The sequence below is a fragment of the Canis aureus genome, chromosome 36 (genome assembly GCF_053574225.1).
Source record: "Canis aureus isolate CA01 chromosome 36, VMU_Caureus_v.1.0, whole genome shotgun sequence".
NCBI lineage: Eukaryota > Metazoa > Chordata > Mammalia > Carnivora > Canidae > Canis > Canis aureus.
The window spans coordinates 12,044,358-12,051,715 of NC_135646.1; the positions used below are offsets into that span (position 1 = coordinate 12,044,358).

The 7,358-nt window shown below is 34.3% G+C and overlaps 1 long non-coding RNA gene across 1 annotated transcript in view; it reads left to right on the top strand.

The window, feature by feature from the left end:
- The window catches only part of LOC144305904 (uncharacterized), a 31,426-nt gene extending 24,309 nt beyond the window's left edge, over positions 1-7,117 (top strand). Inside the window, exons 2-4 of the long non-coding RNA XR_013372925.1 lie at positions 3,896-3,958; positions 6,365-6,440; positions 6,921-7,117. This is a non-coding gene — a long non-coding RNA (uncharacterized LOC144305904). The remainder of the gene's footprint in view (positions 1-3,895; positions 3,959-6,364; positions 6,441-6,920) is intronic.
- The last annotated feature ends 241 nt before the right edge of the window (positions 7,118-7,358 follow it).

The window sequence follows — 7,358 nt, forward strand, 5'->3', positions numbered from 1 at the left end:
TCAAATATATAGTTTGTACAGTGTTCACTGAAGCATTATTGACAATAGCTAAAAGAACAACACAAGTGTCCATCAATAGATGAATGGATCATCAAAATGTGGTATCTACATACAATAAAATTATTCAGCCATAAGAAGACATAAATCTCTGACAGATGCAAGATGGATAAACTTCAGAAATACTATGCTATTGACATAATCCAGACACAAAAAGACAAATATTCTATAATTCCTGCACCATTTTTCCTCCTCTTCAGCACCATAGACATCATTCAGTGAGTCTGTCTTCAGCCATATTTGTCTCAGAGAGTCTGGCCTTGTTACTGTTCATCCTTTAAATTTGTCAGGATTGTGCATGGATCAGCTTTATACTATTTCCACCATATCCTCATGACATAAAACAGTGTTTCTAACAGAGAATACTAGATTTCGTGGGTTTTTAAAATATTTATTTGGGAGTGAGAGCACAAGCAGGGGGAGTGAGAGAGGGAGAGGGAGAAACAGGCTCTCCACTCAGCAGGGAGCCTAATGCCACAGGATCCCAGGACCTTGGAATTATGACCTGAGCCAAAGGCAGATACTTAACCGACTGAACTACCCAGGTATCTGAGAACACTAGATTTTGAATGATAATATATATCCAAACCTACAACTGTTAAAACACACAAACATACACAAGGCTTAGATTATAACAAAAATACCATAGACCAGGTAGCTTAAAAAAACACACTTTTTTATTTCTTATTGTTGTTTTGTTTGCCAACATACAGAATAACACCCAGTGCTCATCCTGTCAAGTGCCCCCCTCAGTGCCCATCACCCATTCACCCCCAACTCTCTCCCTCCTCCCCTTCCACCACCCCTAGTTCATTTCCCAGAGTTAGGAGTCTTTATGGTCTGTCTCCCTTTCTGATATTTCCTACCCATTTTTTCTCCCTTCCCTTCTATTCCCTTTCACTATTATTTATATTCCCCAAATGAATGAGAACATATAATGTTTGTCCTTCTCCGATTGACTTACTTCACTCAGCATAATACCCTCCAGTTCCATCCACATTGAAGCAAATGGTGGGTATTTGTCATTTCTAATGGCTGAGGAATATTCCATTGTATACATAAACCACATCTTCTTTACCCATTCATCTTTCGATGGACACCGAGGCTCCTTCCACTGTTTGGCTATTGTGGACATTGCTGCTAGAAACATCGGGGTGCAGGTGTCCTGGCGTTTCATTGCATCTGTATCTTTGGGGTAAATCCCCAACAGTGTTTTATCTCTTAAAGTTCTGGAGGCTGAAAATTGCCAAGGTGCCAGCAGATTCAGTGTCTGGTGAGAGCCCACTTACTGGTCCACAGATGGCCATCTTCTTGCTGTGTTCTCACATGACAGATGAGGTGAGAGAGCTCACTAGGGTCTCTTTTATAAGGCCACTAATCTTAAACTTAGGAGGGTTTCATCCTCCTGACCAATCACTTCCTGAAGGTCCCTTCTCGTAATACTATCACACTAGGATTAGGATTTCAACATATGAATTTTGGAGAGAACACAAACATTCAGTCCATTAAAACGTGTGTATTGAAGTACTGCATATATCAGACTCTAACAAAATGGAGTTTCTGTGATGATAGTTAATTTTAGGGAAAAGGTAGGGACCACTCATGGTGGTATTAATTTATAAAAGGCGTTACTTCAAGTGGAACTAAAAAAGTGGGAAGCTAGCCAATTTACCTAAGAGCTTTAACTATATATAAATATAACCTCATTGTGAATATTCATATTCATTTTATATTTTATATGTTTTGCTTGATAAAAATGCAATATTAAAATATATCCCAGAAAAAGATAAAAGATTGCAGAGTTTTAAATTTTTTTCTTAAATTCCTTTTACTAAACAAAAATTAAGTATTAGCTATTGGGAAATAATGGAGAATAAAATAGATATTCTATAATAAATAGCTTCCTTTGTGTATAAATTATTTTATGGAGTTTTTTTACATTTAACACAAACATAAAAATATTAAGTTTGAAAATAATGTCTTATAGTTATATTAAAAGTAATTAAGCCTGTGCATAACAAAAGCCAGGTTACATTGCATTTTACCAACAAGAAAATTCTAGAATCCAGTTTTTCTGATTTTTTTTTCTGACTAAAAATCTTCAGTCTCAGAACCACAGCTGATGCCAAAGATAAATAGAATTAATTCTAAAGCAGCCCAATAGGCAATGTAAAAACCATTTCTGCTGAACATGTTCTTTCTACTTTGGGAATCCAAAGCCTAATCTTGTTACATTTGAATGTGTAACCCCTGTCCTGTCACATTCTGATAAGCATCTTTTAGTACTAGAAGAGCAATTTTCTCTTTAGCTTTACAAACTCCTGCCTTTATTATAAATAGCAAATGATTTATTGTCAACTTGCAAAGTTTATTTTTGAATTAACATTTATTTTCATCTGTGTGAGTATTTTTAGGTGTTGGAAAGACATTGAAATTTGAAGTGGTTTTGATTTGCACATGTGGTCTTGCTCCTCTTTATCTCACTCACTCTTCTAACAATAACTCCTTTTTTATACGTTGTCCTTCAAAGCATCCTGATTTAGACTTTTCATTGAGATTTATTTAGAGATATTTGGTTTTTAAAGAAGTAGAAAAGTGATAGGGCAGACCATATAGACACAGTATATATTTATTCTCTATCAATTAGATATTTCACTTATCTTTTCATCTATTCTCTACTATTTTGTAATATCTCTGCTGTAATATCTCTTCTGTAACATCTCTGTATTATTATATAATCATGTATGTTAAGTTCTCAAACAGTAAATAAAGAATTTGAATATAGATAAAAGTAAATATTTCAGTTGCAATTAAAGTACAAATCTTACCCATGTGGTTCTCTAAATCCATAGTTCTCTAAATCACAGTTTTAAAATTCTTGCATTCCACACCATCCTAATTTCTGAAAAATAAGGTGCTCAATAAATTTGAGTTGAATAGATGCCATTCAAGATGTGTGGTATTAACCCAATCATTGTTCATTTTAGGGAAGAACTTTTGTACCCATCATGTTCCCATAAAAACTTCTAGAATTACATTCTTGTTCTCTGCCTCTTCACTTACTCTTTCCCAGAAGACAATGAGGGACACTTACCTCTTTATGACTTTAGAAGAAGGAATTGGGCATGTTAGTTTGAGTTACTTTCCCCTCCCCCAAATATTTTCTTCTTGCAGTAGTAGGTTGCTTTGAATTACAAACTCCTCCTTTTAAGTTAGGAGCTTGTCCCTACCTAACTGCATCAATGACTGGAAGGAGGGAGGGTAAATCTGTTAATTCACAGGGAATGCCCGGTTTCTATCTTTCTATTTCTTAGATGTATCTCTCATTTGGTTTCTGAATCCAGGTAGACAATAGGGATGCTATCCTCAACCTTCTAAAATTCTAATGGTTTATAGAATATAAAATAGCTAGCAACACTTCCCATATATTTGATGATGTCTGAGAATCTGCTCTCAGGTTCTCTTCTACAATGAAAAATATCTAGCCTGGTTTTTCCTTAGCAACTCTTGAAGGAGCTGGCACAACCAGGAAATACTTTTGATGCAATTAACCAGAAAAATAGATAGACCACCTATTATACTGTATGCAACAGAATCTGAGGGGCCTCGTTAAACACCGATTGCTGAGTCCCCACCTCCAGAATTTTGGGTTCAGAAGGTTGGTCATAGGACTGAGAATTTACATTTTTAACAAGTTGTCAGGTGTGCTGATGCTGCTGGTCCAGAGAGCACATGTTGAAATCCACTGTGACAGGCCAGTGATTCTCACACCTGGTAACACTTAGACTCACTTGAGGGTCTTCTTTAAAAATATTGATGCTTGGACTCTTCCTCTCAGGTACGTTGGTTTGATTGGAAAGAGGCTTAGTTTTCCATATCTGCTTTTAAAAAGATCTCCCAGGTGAGTGAACTGTGCAGTAAGGGTTTTAAACCATAGCCATGTACCAAACTTAACAAATCTATGACTTATAGTCATTAAAGGCAATATAGGATTTCCTTAGGTCATGCATCAAAGTGTTCTTGCAGTGATGAATTATCCTACCTAATTTGTGCCATACATATTTATCCCATCAAGTAAATTGATTCATTTTACTGCTAGGGTCCTTCCTATTCTTTTGGGCTACAATTGGGAATGCCATATTGAGAAGGGTGTGCGGTGACAAATGATTGGTAAATTGGCCTTATTATTAGCTATTCGGTACATATAACTCAAGAAGTATCATGTAATTAAACTTGGTGCTGCATGTGAAGAAAGATGCGTGTGATGAGCATGCATCAGAACTAAAACACCATGGTATGTGAGACAAAAAAAGGTAAAATAAAATATGACATTTTACAACCAATTGCAAAGTATACCTTCTTATTTATAATTTATCAAATACTATTAAAGCATAGAACCATAAAGGGAAAAAAAAACAAGACTCTTCAGAATAAAATCTAGATATCAACCCATGTAAAAATAAAACATTAACAGGCCATTTTTTTTTGCCAAAACAAAGAGAAACAGACTTTTTAGATAAAAATATACAAGCTTATCTGTGCCATCTTAAAATAAAAAATACACAGTGCTTGAATGAATATTACGTTCCATCCAATATTGAAATAGCTTAAATTTAATTTAAATAAATTAATGCTTCAGTCTATAAGACAAGATTTTATGTCTTTTTTCATGGCATGATAGGAGAGAAAAATAAGCAGTTATTTTAAGTACGGTATTAAGAACAGTAAAACAACAATAGTTGCATATTCCTAAAACTTATTCATAGTTTTGTGTTATGACAAAAAGGGCAAACTTCCTGACTAAATGGAAAAGATCCTGCAAACTATACTTGGCTCTATTTAAAATTCCAGTGACCCTTGTGCTCAAGAATTTGGGGGTCTCTAAATACTCAAATAACAGCCTAAAGAAATAGATTCTGACATGTGCTATGTATTGTTTTCTAGGAAATGATTACAAAATCCTAATTGATATGGGGCACAAGTGATCAACCAAGATAAGCTTCTAGGTTGAAAGCCAAGTCCAATGAGACTCCTCATGCTCAATGGACAGACATATTCTTTGGAAGGAAGTTCTCTAGTCTTGAAACTTTCCTTATATTTTTGAAGTCCTATCTGTATTCTGTATTAGAGCTTGCATGAAATTTTCAAATTAAAAAAAAAAAAAAAGATGTCCTTTCCATGTTCATAGGTCTCCTGTAAAGAATTCAATGTTACATTTGTATTTCTATCCTATTGACCCAGGCCACTTTTTATTCAAGGAGGCCCCAAAGTTTTGTCTTCTCAACTGGTAATTCTCAACTAAAGTTTCTTCAAACATAAAGCCCTTTTTCTCAGCCAATTCCAAAGGACTATTTCATTTAAATATCAACTCTTACAGATATGATTCCATTGAGCTGCTTTTATCATCATTTAAGCAGTACTACATCCATTACCATCTTCCAGGAAAATGCTCTCTCATAGGCATCAAACCTGAGAAATATAAACTAATGAAAATATTCCAAGCTAAATAAAACTACTAATAAGGAATATCCAGCTTTGCACAAACTAACCAAGGCTAAGAGCTTAAGAAAAGTAATTTAATTTTAGGATGTCAAAAAATGTGTTTGGGTCAATAATGCTAGTTGTCCTCAGTTGGATGTGATCTCTCTTAGCTATAAATAATCAACACTTGGTTTGAACCACCTCTTTGTAATTATATGACTTTAGATTACATAAATTTCTGAGACTCAATTTTTTAGCATATCAAATGAGGCTAAAAATACTAATGACTAGTGTGGTGATTGAAATAATGAATATAAAGTACTTAGTACAATATCTGGATTGTCTATTAAATGTATATGAATACTTTGTGTGTATACATATATTCTGAAAATATTTTTTTAATTAAAAAAACTTTTAAAGATTTATTTATTTATTCATGAGAGACACAGAGAGAGACGTAGAGACACAGGCAGAGGGAGAAGTAGCTCCCTGCTGGGAGCCCAATGCAGGACGTGATCCCAATTCGGGATCACGTCCTGAGCCCAAAACATACACTCAACCACTGAGCCACCCAGGCATCCCTAAATTTTTTTTAAAATTCTATTTAAATTCAATTTGCCAACATATAGTATAATACCCAGTGCTCATCTCATCATGTCTGAAAATACTTTAAAAATAAATGCATAGCAATAGTAATAATAGAAACCATTTTTATAAGGCTGACTACCATTTCAAATAAGTTACATGAATTAGTATATTCAAATTTCATAGCAATCTCATGAGGTAGAGCCTATTCTCTCTCTCTCTCTCTCTCTCTTTTTAACAGATGAGGAAACAGATGCAAGGAGAAGTAACTTACCAGAAGTCAACCAAGTATATTGTTGAGCTGAGATTTAACCTAGGTAAGCTGATTTTAGAGACTGTTCTTTGAGCCCGTTGGTCAATACTTCAATTTCACAGAATGTTTGTATCATACATGTCTTGCTATGACCTAGAAAACTTCTTTGGGTTACTAATAACTTTAGCATTAACTTAGAAATTAAATGTATATGAATTGATATACATATCAATATGTATATGTATATAGAAATTGGATGTGAGAAGGCTGTTACATATTTCAATGTGCCACACTCAATCCTGGCCCATTCATTCTTTCTTCCATGAATATATTGAATTTGCTAATTTGTACACAGCTTAAAAATAAATGGACTATTATAGGATAAAGAATTAATTCCTAGGGGATTCAGCATGATGATCAGATATTCTGAAGCCATCTAGGACTCTTTCCTCTCTACCAGTTACTGATACTTCTAACTTATCCTGAGTATAAAGAATCACAAGATTTGTATTAAAAGTAAGATTTCCATGTTCCTTCCTTACAGATTTTTATTCAGTAGAACACTGAAATCTGAATTTTTGACAATCAATCCGGATATTTCTTATGAGCAGGCAAGTTTAGGAAAATCTGATCCAATCTATTAGAAAATGACAAAAACTGAACTTAACCAGATGACAAGTTTAATAGGTAAATCCTAATCTAACATTTACAAATAAAATGACAATATTATTTCTAAGGTAAGAGCTTTGAGTAAATGCCAAAACCGTCCTCATTGTTTTAAAGCAATTGTTAATGCTATTCAAATTACTGTAGGAGTCACGTCTTCAAAGTATGACAGGTCAAATCTTGTTTTCAAAATTAGGTGCATTGAACTGATCTAGAGGAGAACTCCCTAAGAATTTTGTAGACTGAATTCTTCAAAGGAATCTGTTCATGCCCCCTATGATTTCAGTACTCAACATTTGACACATTCAGGTTTTAG